Source organism: Syngnathus floridae, chromosome 1, assembly GCF_059516105.1.
Source record: "Syngnathus floridae isolate MCC-2025c chromosome 1, RoL_Sflo_1.0, whole genome shotgun sequence".
NCBI classification, from domain to species: domain Eukaryota; kingdom Metazoa; phylum Chordata; class Actinopteri; order Syngnathiformes; family Syngnathidae; genus Syngnathus; species Syngnathus floridae.
Window position 1 is genome coordinate 16,213,209 of NC_142413.1, and position 15,715 is coordinate 16,228,923.

A 15,715-nucleotide genomic window follows, 5' to 3' on the forward strand; every position below is an offset into this window, starting at 1 on the left:
TCTTAATGTGCTTTTGAAAGGAGAGTGTTTGGTCAAATATTACCCTGAGATTAGTTACAGTATCGCTCTGAGTGATAGTACGGTTATCTATAGTTATAGTGGTTTCCTTAAATAAGTGTTGAGAACGAGTTGGACCAATTATCAACATCTCAGTTTTATCCGGGTTAAGACGAAGGAAGTTGAGAGACATCCATTGTTTGATCTCCGCAAGGCACGCCTCAAGATTACAACAATCCCGTGGATCTGTCATCGATAACGGCATATATAATTGGGTGTCATCCACGTAGCATTGAAAACTAATATTATATTTACGTATTATGTCCCCAAGCGGAATCATATAAATATTAAATAAAATTAGTCCGAGAACCGATCCCTGTGGGACAACAACACACGTAACATTATAGAGCTCAGAGGACGTATTGCCATGGACCACTTAGTGCGTCTTGTCTGATAGATAGGAATAGAACCAGCCCAGTGCTGACCCTGAAATACCAACACAACTTTTAAGACGCCCTAATAAAATATCAAAGTCTACAGTGTCGAAGGCAGCACTAAGATCGAGTAGTAACAATACAGATGAAGTGTTTGAATCCATAGCTATGAGGAGATCATTAGTCACTTTAGCAAGTGCTGTCTCAGTGGAATGATTAGCTCTAGAACCAGATTGAAAAGAGTCATATCGATTATTGGCGACCATGTAATCAATAAGCTGCTGCGCTACTACTTTTTCAAGAAGTTTTACTATGAATGGGAGGTTTGAAACTGGCCTATAATTACTGAGACACTCCGGGTCAAGATTTGGTCGCTTAAGTAACGGTTTAATGATAGCAGTTTTAAAGGCTGTTGGCACTATCCCAGAGACAGACAGATTGATTATATTTAAGACGGACGGTCCTAAAGTTTGAAATAATTCTTTAAGTAGTTTGGCTGGAAGCGGGTCGAGTAAACATGTTGTTTGTTTAGCCGCACTAACCAATTGTGTAAGCCTTTCAAGGGACACGCTTTTAAAATTTGAGAGGGTTATTGCATGATCATCAGCGCTGGTAAACGGCGGTCTCGACTGAGCGATTGGAATGGTATTCTTGATCTCGTCCCTAATGGATTCAATCTTTTTGTGGCATACAGAATTCCCCCAGGGAACTTAGGGTTTAAGGGTGTGTTGGGAACGTGTTGTTTGTTGTGACACACTTCTGTGTGGCTGTTCGTATTCCTCGTTCACGAGATGTTTAGTTAAGTCTTTTGCGACACACCTCCTACGTCTCCTATCCTTCGGCACCACACTGGTGATCAGTACTGAAGTTTCAGCGGCTGTATCAAGCATGGCTACAAGCAATGTTCTCAAGTTGCCGGAGTTTTGGCATACGTCCATGACGACCTGCTTTACTCAGACTGAGGCTCAGGTCGTCCTGCACGGGATTGCTGATCACGACACACACTACGAATAGGTTGTTTAAGCACAATTTGGGTTTCTAGTAGCATTTATACCGCAGAGCAGGTATACAAAATACTGATGTCATGAGCGCAACTCAATTGGCTTCTGGAAACGGCGCCACAAAAGAAAACCAATAGCGCGACAAATTACGAGTCATCAAAGGCAAAGCAACTAAGACAATACGCTGTGACAAAGGAAAAAAGTAACTGCAGGCCAGCTGGTGAGAGAGACCTAAATAATGTAAATGATGTAAATGTTGTAGATTATCCTGAGGTCCGCCACACAGCCCCCCTCAATACCCAGAAGAACACCCCAAAACACACAAAAAGCCTCCACAGAGTCCACAAATTGGGGTAAACGCTGTTCAGTTCAGCGGGCGATTCGCAGTCAACACTGCTAGCCAATGGACCATGGTTGTGAATCGTCAAAACACCACAAAACAGGCAAACGTGTGATGCAGATGGTGTGCATCGTCACCACGGGGCAGGCACGACAAAGATCGGCCACATCCAGGTTCCGACGAGCACGAGGGAGCGGACTTCTCACAGGGGTCGCCCTGTGGGGCCAAGGCGTGGGAACCGGACTCAGTCAGCACTGGCCGGATGAGCAGGACGGCTGTCGTTGAGTCTCACCGATCCCAACCGATGCGGGCAGTCATGGCACAGGAAAAATATCCAGCCGTTCCGAGCCAATCTGCACACACCGAAGTGCGGTCAGAGGCACCGGTGTCGCCGAATGGACGGCTGATCTTGGGAGAGCCCCGACCATGGCCACACATCGCTGCGGGCCAACTCCACATTACAAACAAAATCAAAGAGAAAGCAGGAAAGAGAAAATAAAGGGGAAAGGAGAGAAAAGAGCGAGAACACTGCTGGGAGGCTGCCACTCAAGACGGCGCCTTCAAAAAAATATATATACTACACTTCCTCATGCTGTCATGCACATTTAATGCACACTCAAAAAAAGTTCGAAACACACACACACACATGCGTGTGTGTGTGTGTGTGTGTGTGTGTGTGTGTGTGTGTGTGTGTGTGTGTGTGTGTGTGTGTGTGTGTGTGTGTGTGTGTGTGTGAACAGAAAATTATCATTCTGCTGAATTTAAAAAAAAAAGGACATTCAATAGAACACGTGACTCCTTCAAGGCCAAACAATCTTTCTGGAATTTTACCATTAAGAGTCATGCATCCTTCACAGAGAAATGGAAGAATAAGCCGAACAAAACATGTTGTTGCAGTGGATCCTTGAACCAACCCCCAAACAAAATGGAATGATTTACTTCTTTGCCCACGTCTCATTCTCGCAAAAATTTTGAAGTCGTTATTTGATAAGGAACTGTACTTAGTATGTTCCGAGAACATTCGTGCACTACTACGAACCATAGTAGAGGGAACATTTTGTAAAATAATCCTACACTTGCATTATGTTGGTAAAGACTGAATCATTGATACAACTCTCGTATTGGATCTTGTGCATATGTACCAAATAAAATGTTTTTTTTAGGGGGTGGCTGTACATTTATAGCTTTATGTTTGTTTTCCAACTCTAGAGCCTCCAATGAAGACAAAAGTGTTCTGGAAAAAGAAGTCACTGCCACACTAACTGCTGCTGCTGTCACTCAGCTGACATTTTTCTCATGATAAATTCATGGCGGGCAGACACGGCTGAGAGAGTAGCGGGTTAATTCATCGGGAGGCTCCCCTGGCCAACGCTGGTGGCATAATGACAGAGCACAATGTCAACACGTCTTCACAGGCTAAGTGCAAGTAGGCCGTGAAATAGACAGATGCTCTTATTATTTTTTGTAGATGGATGGATGGATGGCTGGATGGCTGGATGGCTGGATGGATGGATGGATGGATGGATGGATGGATGGATGGATGGATGGATGGATGGATGGATGGATGGATGGATGGATGGATGGATGGATGGATGGATGGATGGATGGATGGATGGATGGATGATACGCACAAACTCCATGAAAACTAAATTTGGTAACAAAGCAAAAGGGCATTACTAAAACAATAAGAATAAGAATAAGAATAGTGATTTGCCGAAAGAAAGAACATCCTATGTACTGTATGTTTATGATGGCTCTTCAAATTCAACAGGAGGTATGTATGACCTTTAAAAAAACGTATTTCACATGTTGGTAATTGCACCATGAAAGGTTCCATTAACAGAGGCACTTAATCACCATCACTTAGCATTGGCGATCGCTTGCGCTAATGGCGACTGTGGTGTTTGCCTCCATGAAATAAACTTTAAGTGGGCTGATATTGTTGTAAAATTTTTCTTGAAGATATAGTGCCGGAAAGTGCCTATTTTTATTCACATTAGTTGCTTGGCAACCAGAAGAGCATAGTGTATGGCATTTTATAACCGGTGAAGCATTTCCACCACCAGCATTGTTACATTCGACCTGGAAAAGTCTGACCTTGTACTTGTGGACATTTTTAGCACAGATGTAGTAGCGATGCCCGATAACTGTTTTTTACTACAACTAACCGATAACATCCTGCTTCTACAAACCGATGATAGTATATATAGTATACACACAGTTTAAATATATCTATCTACGGCAGTGTAGCACTGATTAGCACGCCTCCCATATTCCAAACATATGCAAGGCAGTTTAAATTGTCCGTAGGTGTGATTTTGAGTGTGAATGGTTGTTCATGTACATATATGTGCCCTGCTATTGGCTGGCGACCAGTTCAAGTGTACCTCGCCTACATATCTATATGTAAGTATTTGCATATGTATTGGTGGATATCTATAGACATTTTTGTCTACTTTACACTTGGCTGAATGTATCTGACATTATAGAAGTATATTTTATGTCAAAAGTATGTTACACCATTATTATTAAAGGGTCACTTTGGCTTCAGTGAGCGAGCCCACTTTTATTGTCCACATTTGTTTATGTTTCACTGCTGAAACATGCTTTCCAAAGTCTTGCAAATCATCATTTCAGTGTATGAACCCAAATACTTTTGTAAAGACAGGCAATGTCCCGGTAACGACTATTTGAGTTTAATTAGCACGCATTCACACCATCCAGCTAAGGGATCAAGTAACCTCCCCCAGCTCAAGGGACACACTTCCACTCGGAAGGTCTTGAATCGGAATGAATGATTAAGAGGCTGGGAAATGTAAACGGTGCAGGAGCAGAGGGTGACAGAAACAAAGATGGAAGAAAAGAAGTGTGATTTATCCTTGGTGGAGCTATGAAGGGAGAGTAACAGCCAAGCTAGAAACATTCACCATAAAAACTTGTGATGGCGTGAATCTTCCTTGATGAGCATTCAGAGGAGATGATTCATGCTAAATTCATGATTTCATTCAAAAGGAACTTCATGTCCACTTATGCTGCTATGCCGTTGAAGCAACAAAGGAGTTTAAGCAATACCAACAGTAGATTAATTTACTGACAGCCGTACCATATTGTCAATACAATAAAATCTACCCCAGTTACAATTAGGTTCACTCTAATTGTGATGACATGAAAGTTACTACAAATATGATGCACTGTAATATAATTTACTCTAATTCTAGTGTACCATTTAGCCCAATTATATACGAATTTAGTCAATCGACGAAGCAATTCACTGTGATTGTGATACTATTCACTCCAATAACAATGCCTTCCACTTAGATTACAGTGCCAAAACATTTTACTCCGACTAGAATGCAATACTTTTTTTACTTGAACATGACACAACCGACACAATTCACACCGATCATAATATAATGTAATCCACTTCAATTCTGATGCAGTAAGATTCACTCTCTTTACGATGCAAAGCACTCTAAATTTGGTACAATTTAGTACACAAGAAATTACAACAGAATGCAATTCATTGTATTTTCCCTAAAATATTATTTACTTCATGCTATTCATTCCAATTACAATATGGTTCACTCAAATTACAATTCATGATTTGCTCTCATTACAATCAAAAGTGATTCACTCCAATTACAATACAGAACCATTCACTATATTGCCTTTACAGATGACTGAAAAATGCACAGGACGAATGCACAGGAAGATCGTGTGCACACTCTGTCACGTCAACTGACAACACATGCAAAAATTCGCTGATCCCCCCCACATACAAAGATTTTAGTCTCTCAATTGATATGTACCAAATCAACAATACAGTACTTCCTTTCCATCAATTACCCACTTCCCAATAGCCAGGGCTTTGACACCATCTTGTGTCATTTTACAGTGTTTAAAAACAAGAGCACAAAAATACATTATAGGTTAAGCAAACAGCAAGGGATAGATTAGAGAAAAACAACGTAATTAGCTACATTCATGAACAGTGAACCACTGTATCGAGTGTTCAATGAAAAATGTTATAATGGACATATGTATATGTCAACAGTCGGTCGACACCTTTACCACATCAAAGCAAATCAGTTCATTTTTTCTCGTGTTCTCAGTCAAACATGCAGATATAGAGGCGGAGCCCAAATCCATTTCTTCCCCGCAAGGTACAACCCGCACCAATGCACCTCACAGCACTAATTAGTCATCTCCAACATTACAGTTTGAACTCCTCAAGGACCAAAAAGGTGCCGATAACATGGAGTAATGCCTCTTAATCCTAAAAATGGACATTTTGCGAGCAGCCTCGGGCCTCATTAGCCGCGTCGCCAAGTCACTGTTGGCAGGGCTGCTTTGGACCCGCATGAGGCCAACTAACGAGGACTATCAAGGCCACTCAACTTGCTTTCAGAAATAGTGGTACAGTGGGAAGCCGTTCCTGTTCCTGAAGCCACAATCGGCACTAATGTGCCCCACCGGGCTAATTATTGGTCTCCAAGGTAACTGCTTTGCATGTCTTCCAAGGGCCCAAAAAAGAGTCACTGATGTTCTGAATGTGTAAATGCTACAAGCGCTTTGAGGGAACCCATCCCAATAACAAACCATTGCACCCTGACGAAGGCAGTTGACTACTTTTCGCACTTTGCTTTTAATGGTTCTTGGAACTGCTCAAAAGATTTTAAGTGCAGTCTGGTACAAAAGCAAGATAAACATTTGATAATGGATTAAAAGGAGAAGATGAAACAAAGCTCACTGTTGTTTGGTTCATCCTACACACTTCACTTCAATTACCATGTCAGTCGAGATATAATTTGATACAATTTACTTCGATAATATGTGGTACGAATCACTCCTATGGTGATGCTTTAATGTTCACTGCAAATGATGCTGTGATGACGCAATACAATTCACGTGAATTTTTATTTAATACAATACACTCTGGCTACGATGCAATGTGTTTTACTCCAATTAAGAAGCAATGCAATATTCTCCTTGATTAAGATGCTGCAATAGGAATCTCTGAGATGACGAAACGATGCACCCCATTAATAATTACACTTCATTACGATGCAATAATTTTCAGACCAGCTACAACACTTTCAAGTCTACTGCAATTACGAGGTGATACAAAATGATTCACTCCAATTAAGATGCAACACTTTTCACACTAATTATGAAATACACTTATTGAGTCCATGAGTCACTCCCATGACAATGTGATATAGTTCACTCTAATGAGAATTGTAATGAGATATGATTCACACCAATTAAGATATGATACAAAACCATGTATCGCGATTCATTCGATTTACGATACAATTGACTCAACAAATTATATTTTTCAGTGCAATTACTTTGCGATACTTTTCGATCCAGTTGTAATACTCAAGGATTCCCTGCAATTAAATTGCAATACACTCTAATACACTCCTTCTTTTGCACTTTTGTGACCATCACCACAAGAATAATTATTATTAGAACAATCCATCTGAATCCCACTCAATGTCTCTGCATGACGTTTATCTATTGTTGTTCCAAACGTAGCACAATTAGCATACGCTTTTAGTGCTAACTGAACCCCGTTTCTCCAGGAACTACACACTTGGGAAATGAAAGAACCAGAAGCTGTCACCTTGACAGGCGGACACAGGGACGATGATCATTCAGAGTCAAACGCACTCAAAGCGACGTAGCCAAGACTTGTCTTGGCATCCGATTGGCTCATTGAATCAATGATGCCACAGCAAAGCCGTCACTTCTTCAAGATCATAGCATTATTATCTCTATAAAGGTGGAATTCTTGCATAGGAAATTATTCTGTTGTGCTGGTGTACCTCATAAGGTGGTTGGATCATTCTGCTCTGCTTCATTTTCTTTCTTTAAACGACCAATCACTGGAAGTCTCGCCTTGCCGCACAGAGTCCATTAGTCCGCAATAAAAAGAAATGGGTGTAATCAAATATCAGGAGATTAGATTACATAAACTGTCACCTTCCATTAATCATGCTCAGACCCTCAAGTCCCCACCCCCCAGTCCCCCCAGGGGTCCCTGACCCCAAACTCAGGCAAAGTGCCTGTGTCTTTCCTTCCAACAGATGATGTAACCTGTAAAACATGTCACAAGAACTCTTTTTTTTTGTCATAACTTGAAACTTTTCTTTAGAAAACTTTCCAGCCTTTTATGTCAACTCGTCCTGGTGGTTTCTCTGTGTGTGTGTGTGTGTGTGTGTGTGTGTGTGTGTGTGTGTGTGTGTGTGTGTGTGTGTGTGTGTGTGTGTGTGTGTGTGTCCACCAGTCCAATGGTGTGATGAAATGACACCGATTAAGTTCGAATGGGTGACAAAACAGCCGTATGTGACCTTCACGAAGCTCGATCCATTCATGTGCTGGATAAAGCTATATGGCTGTGTACACAGTCATTTGAATCCCGCCAAAAGCAAATCCAAGCCAGATAAAATAACATGACTGGACAAATCTATGGCCACTCATAGTCAGTTGAAACTAAAATGATGGCTGTGCGGTTATCCGCATTCTCAGTAGAATCCCTCAAAAATCAAAACTGATAAAATACAGGAACTGGAATATGCTGTGCAATCATCCATAGGCTATAGTTCAAAAGTTGACAAAAGCAAACCTAGGTGTGATAAATGTGAGTTCTGGATCCATTTCGGCAATTATCAATCAAGTATGAGGCCACCCCGCTGCCGCGCAGGTGAAAAGCTGAAAATGATGACGAAGGGGACAATTACGGCAATTGTCAAGATTTGACAAGTTCCTCTTCAAATCAAAGCCGGAAATCGACACTGTAACTTGTTATTTGAATGGTTGCTATGTATTGAATGAAAATATGCATGTATAGATGTACATATTAGGCAATCGCATTGCTTAACTTCCTGACATCCATTCTGAAAGGGACAGTTTGCATGTCATCGGCAGAGAGCATTCAGGGGACCTCAGCGATTCACTCCAATTACTATTTAATACATTCTAATTACAATGCAGTTTACGAACTTGTTGTTCAGGCCAATAGTGATACAATTTATTCCAATTATGATGCAATTCACTCAAACTATTTTAATTACCTCATTTACAATATGATTCACTCCATCTATCATACGATTCACTCCAATTGTGATACACTTTACTCTATTTATTATATGATTCAATCTGATTACTAAAGTGGCTCCAATTCTGATACCATTTCATGCAATTTCAATACAATTAACTCTGATTACAATGTGATTCACAGAAACTATGATAGAATTATATTCACACGATTGTGGTAAAATTTACGCTAATTTTCATAAAATTTACTCCATTTATGATACCAGTCGCCCCAAATACTAATACAATTCACAATTCACTTAAATTCCAATTCACCTCAGTGATATAATTTATAGCAATTAAGAAAAAATGGACACAACGTATTCACGATTCAATTACGATATGACACTACAATTATTATACGATCCACTCTAGTAGTGATAGTGTACTCCATTATACGTAGAACTCACTCCAATTACAACACTAGTTACTCTACTAACAGTACAATGCGATTCACTGAAACTACTGTACAATATGATTCATTCTGATCGTATTGATCATATTGATACAAGTCACTCCAATTATGATACGATTCACTCCAATTAAGACACAATTCACTCTATTAAGAATACGATTCACTTTAATCGCAAATCACTCCATAGCCATTGGATTTTGATTTGCCGAAAATACAATGCACTGACATCAAACAATTCAGTTCAACAGCGTCAAGGGTGTAGCTCGTCATGAAACTGATTAAATGTAAAAAAATATAAAGTAAATATATATTAAAAAAATATAAATAATGAACTAGAAGTACATAAAAGGCCATCCCGACACTTGGATTCCTCACATCCGTTCTGCTGAGAAACGAAATTACGTATGCTGCATGTAAGCCAGGCAACAGCAGGGAACATTAAGGGGGCCTTGGCGACTGGGATGCACCCCTGCTGAGATGAGAGGGGAGGCTCGAGCCAAGGAGAGAGGGAGGCCCACCAATCAGGACCCGAAGCTCGGGGGCTGTGTTGCCTGTTTTTTTCTCATGTTGTATTTCAGATTCTTTTTTCACACGTCCCTCATCATGTTTGCTTCTCTAATCGCATTCCCTGCTTTTACAAGGGTCTTTTTTCAAAGGTCTCTCTCTAATCCAGAAGTTGTCAAAATCTGGATGGATGGACCCCTTCATATTTCTAATGCCTTAAGTTTTCATTACCTGTCAATAAAAAGGAACTTCAAGAAATTAAAGCGAATATGAATCACTTGGCGATAGGCAAAATGCACAACTGACACTAATAAGATGGCTGCAAATAGAGAGGAGATAGTTTTTAGTAAGTGTTGCCAACTCAGCAAAGCGGTCACTTATACTATTTCATTTCAGAGAGTGCTGGGACAGATTTGACAATTTAGGTATGCCCAGTCCCCATCTTGTACAAATAGCTATTTTATATTTCACCAGAAGAAATACGCTCCAAGCGCGTGCTGCCTCTCTGGATACACCACGGTTTGGTGTCGAAGCAAATTTCCGAACGCAACCCTGGGTGCATGACACTTGTGTGACCCTTTTCAGCCCATTTTTAAAATGGAGCCTGTAGTGAAGCAAAGGAAAGTTGACAGAGAGGGCTGCCGCTTCCAGGCCAAGCATATTTGTTTCACTGAAATATGAAACAAAAGTCTGCCTAATTTGTTTAAAAACTGTGACTGTTTTCAAGGAATTCAACATCAATGGCAGTTCAATATCAATTCACTGGTCAATATCAAAAGATACAACCAAATGAAATATGAAAGATAAAAGCAACTGGAAGCTGAATGTCACGTCAATGTCATGTTCACTTAATCAAATCGAGCCTTCTTTCCGAAAAGTTTGGACACCACTGGCTTGGGCTGTTTTTATAATGTTCTCATCGCTCAGATGTGGCGAATCCAGGTCCAAATAGTAACAATCCTGCCACAGTTTGACTTTAGCCACAGGTACTAAACATAAATGGTAAACGAGCCCAGTTACCTGCTAGTTGAGTCGAAACACCTGTGGTGAAAGTCACCCTGCTGCCCTACCCCACCGTCAGATTATCATTCTGCTAGTTGTCACTAAGGAGATGCACTCACCATCCATCACAATGTACAAATTCTCCATGCGCTGCCGCCTAATTAAAAAGCCTTTCTACTTGTTTTCTTGTGAGATGATTAGACTTTCATCTCACCAGGATGCCTCAGCCCATAGATCCATTCTGCACTGGCGGGGGGTGGTGGATGTAAGCGGGGGGTGGTTTGAGATGGAAATAAATAAAGAAATTCAAGAGGTCTTTAACCACTCTCCTCTGGGGTAGCAGTCAATAATTAAAGCAATCGTTCAATTCCAAACACAAAAAGTCTTGAGTGAACGGACGGAAAAGCTAATATAGTCGATTCTTGCAGGGAAACTGAGCAGGGGCTGTGGGAGAACTGTTTTTCGCCATTGATTGCCTTAGTGGGCAGCACAATGGAATGTGTGGTTGTCATGTCTGCTTCGCAGACAAAGGATTCTGGGTTCAACTCTCAGATTGGACCATTTGGTGCATATTCAAGCTACAATAGTATTTTTTTGGTCGAGTACATATTTTCATCACTTGTTGCTAAGCAGAATTCACAAGGCTCAATTAGGCGCTATCTATAGGTCAATAAAAAAGCCTGTTACACAAGGCCCATGAGTCATGTTCATCTAAACATAATAAACCCCTGCTCCATAATAAATATAAAATAGAGCAGTTTTACACGACATCTGGAGCCTAGGGAGCTACTCACTCTGGGCAGTAGGCGGGGGACACCCTGAACATGTTTCCAGCAAGGCGCTGATGGACAAACAACCATTCGCACTCCCACACACCTACGAACAATTCAGAGTGGTCAATCGGCCTACCAGGAATTTCACACTTAAATCCCTTCCCCTGCAGTAAATACATATAAAATTCTAACATTAAAACAGATTGTGAATGGCTCCATCTCTATGAACTGGTGGAGGACTGCTCCCAACTGCCCTTGGAATGTAGTTGCCTTATTTCTGGTAGTTGTATTTCTATTGTGCAAGGTGGCAGTTTTTGAATAATTGGCAAGCAAAACCATGGTATTACTTGCACATTGACCATTTCGCTTTATTTTTTCATTCTCTTTTTTTTTTTCAACTAGTTCTGTTGATTTCTGTTGTGTATAATAAATGTGCCACAGTTGAATGAAAACGCCCACTACAGTGTAACCAAACAATCTGATTCCAGGCAGCTGAAGGGTTGAATAATTGACAACAGCCAGCATGGAGGGAAAGACATCGGACGCACTAGGCTATTGTGTCCATCTGTTAGTAAGGCGTTAATGTAAGCAGTCAGAAGAAAATAAAAATGTGTCACTTTGTTCGCGTGCGACAATAGTGATGATTGCGCAGTGTGCGGAGTTGCGGAGGTAATAATTACCTCACTTCTGATTGTAATGATGATTGGGATGCAGTTTACGTCAACGATGGCGGCGGCGGCGGAGTGCAGCGGCCTCGGTGATGACTACGCATGCTGGGGTGGTGCATCACCACACAAAAATTTAAAAAATTTAATCAAACTAGTCATATGTAGTTTATCATTGACAAAACCATAGGGCCTTACTCTCTGGATCATTTCTAGTTGTTGTACTTATTTGTTTTGTGCATCAATTATCACGAATAACTGGCAAAAGGAGCCATGACAATGTGCAAAGAATGCGGCACTTTGGGGGGGGGGGATTCTGCATTTTATTATTCAAATTGGTTATCATGAATAACTATGTTTTATAATCAAGAAAATTGCACTCTATAATAGTGTACTTCGTGCAAACATATAGAAATAACAATATAATACAATGTAAATAATTAAACAGTTTGTACTTCATTATTCATTCGTCTTGGCTCCTGTTGTGCATGAATATAATGCAGTCATTCACACACAAAACAGGTTTCATATCTTCTGTAAGTGACTCAGCAAAGTGCAGTAATATTGATCATTTTTCACATAAAGAATATATCTGCCTTTGGGTATTGTTACATTGTCTGTCAATATGTGTTGCTGCACAATTTGTTTGTAAATATCTGTTGCTGAAATTGAGATAACACCACCACATATGTCATTTCTCATTACTTGTAAGCAATTTATGTACAGAATGTGTAATTGTCTTAGTTTTAGGTTTAATTGGACTCTAAATTTGACCAGAAAGTGGTATTAAACAGCTTTTGTCCACTTTTTGAAGAGTTGTTTCCTATCTGACAAACTGATCCTTAATGTAAAGTGAGTTGAGTTTGTTTCACTGCCACAATACACCACTTTCAAATTTTTGCTCTCATTTCAAAGCAAAGAAATGGCTGAAAAACAGCTCGTATCTCAAAAACTTATTAGTCAGGTCACTTGTATATCAAGGATGTGCTGTACAGTTCTGAATTGTGCAGGATGCCAAGTTAACACATCCCATCTTGCAACATCACCTTGAAACAACAATTGATCCGACGACTATCACAACTTCAAACAGAGCCACAATGAAGGCCATTGTTGCCACAATCTGTTGACAGTTTCACATAAGCACACCTGCCAATGGAACAGTCATCATTTTAACATCCGACAGGCCGATGAAAGCCTTCAAGATCAATAATAGGCCGGCCTTCATTATATAAGTGCCATCAGTATTCATGTGTTTATCCCGTGAGTAGCCTTCTCCCTCGGCACCTAATAAGGTTAGCAACGATTACCCGACTCAGGTGGGGCCGATGTGGACCTACCATGACAAGGGCGCAGCCAGGGATGGATCCGTTTTTGTTTTCTTTTTTAAATCAGACAATGTCATAAGATTGACAAAACCATAGCTGGTGGATGTTACCGTGAATAATTGCAGGGAGAGTATTTGCTCTTGAAGTCAAAGTGACAGTAATGGTAAAAATATGCTTTTATGAAGTTATTTCTGTCAAGCTTTCAAAGCTGTTTTGAAGCCCCTCCACCAGCACGCCACTGAATCTCGCCAACGTTCTACCTTTGGGTGACACAGAGCCGGATTTTACTGAGTGCACAAAGAAACTGAAGTGATTGTAGTATGCGGGTGTGGTTGGGTGTGCGCATGTTAGTGATTCTGAAAGGGGTCACGCTTTTAAGACAAACACAATTACAGAAGTCAGGCTGTCCATGTGCTCTCCATGTACTTTCCAGATCTTTCATTGTGTTTCGACTAGTTGGTCTGCACAGAACATATCATTAAAAAGAACATTTTGGGGTTAATTTCTCCTTTGATTGCTTGCCTACTCACATGCTGCTTCTGCTTTCTCAAAACATCGCAATACAGATGAGTGTTGCCATATATATGTGACGCTTTTTCACTGTGAGTGAGTGAGTGAGTGAGTGAGTGAGTGAGTGAGTGAGTGAGTGAGTGAGTGAGTGAGTGAGTGAGTGAGTGAGTGAGTGAGTGAGTGAGTGAGTGAGTGATAGTTTTCCTTTACTGTACATGAGTCTAACAGTGCAATAATGATGGCTCACTGTTTTCCATGAAATACGTGATGCAGAGCTTCTCCTCCTCATGTGAGCGCTAATGAGAGCGTCTTTAGGGGGATATGAAGTCGTTGGGTTCACGTAAATCCTTGTCTAACTCAGCTATCAGGGGAAAATGGTAATTGTTTGGGAACACTAGTTCTATGATTCAGCCCTCAATGTGAGTGTGAGAGTGTTCGAATGGAGGACCAATTACACTTGTCAACAGAGTTGAGATTCCGGATGGTGGCATTAATTACATGAAACATAAGGCAATGTTTTTGGTCATGTTTTTGTTTTGACAGTAATGGTGGAAAATTAAGAGCCAACTCTTATTTACAGCAAGACGCACACCTGTGGGAAAACACTGGGGTAAAATAAGTTGACTAAACGCTTATTATGAGCAGCGATGAACATGGAAGAGCCTGTGACAAATGGTGAAAAGTGAAATGAAATGAAGTGAATGAAAAGTGCAAGCATCAAAGTTAAAAGCTTTGCAACTTAATGTTGCCGAGGCAACTGGCATTCAGAGTTCTACTCTATTTATTTACTGGCGCTGAGCAGTTGGAAGTTGTAATAACAATGTCTACGACTAGATGGCAGACAAGAGCCAATTCCATACCAATAGCCAGGATCAATTCAGATCAAGAAAATTGTACCTTTCAGGTAAAAGATGAAGATAGTTTGAAGCTTTAGTTTAGTTGGCAGCTTTATTAACACACAAAGCTGACTATTTTGCTTAGAAACACTATGAGCAAGACAATCGCCACTTCAACACAGATCTCAAAAATACACAACAGCTATTTTTTCCTCGACAAGAACCAATGAATTTTTTTAAACGCACGGGGAGTTACTAAATTAGTGTCCTCAAAAAGGATGGATGTATTCAGCACTTGGTAGTGTTACAAACGCACATGGTAGCTTATGTAATAGAAAAAGAGGCGATTGTGATAGATGGATTGCGTCCCCACAATACAGCACAAATAACTTTACTGCACTGTATTATACCCTTGAGAGTCATCTTGCTGTGTTTTGGGGGGGATTTTGAATGACATGGAGGACAGTGTTGCCCCGGTAGTTGTGGGAGTTATGTTCTAAAAAATGTCCTCAATAAGTGAAGTAGACGTAGAGCTTTTTTTTGGGAGGGGGTTATTATATACATTTTTCATTTATTATTTATCTTTTATATATATTTTTTCATTTACAGTATGATTTTTGTTGATTATAAAGGCTTTTATGATTATTACAAATGTTTTTAGTGTATGTTTTTATATTTACAGTAATGTATTTGATTGGAAAAAAGCATGACTCACTGCCCACACTAAAAAAAACAACCCTGCAAAACAGCGAGGCTACAAAAGATAAACCACATTATAGCGAGGGAAGGCAGTATTTGTGAAAACCTAAACA

At 40.4% G+C, this 15,715-nt stretch overlaps 1 protein-coding gene across 1 annotated transcript in view; it reads right to left on the bottom strand.

Annotated features, from left to right (window-relative positions):
• Positions 1-15,715, bottom strand: part of neil3 (nei-like DNA glycosylase 3) — a 72,718-nt gene that overhangs the window by 19,220 nt on the left and 37,783 nt on the right. The window lies entirely within an intron of this gene.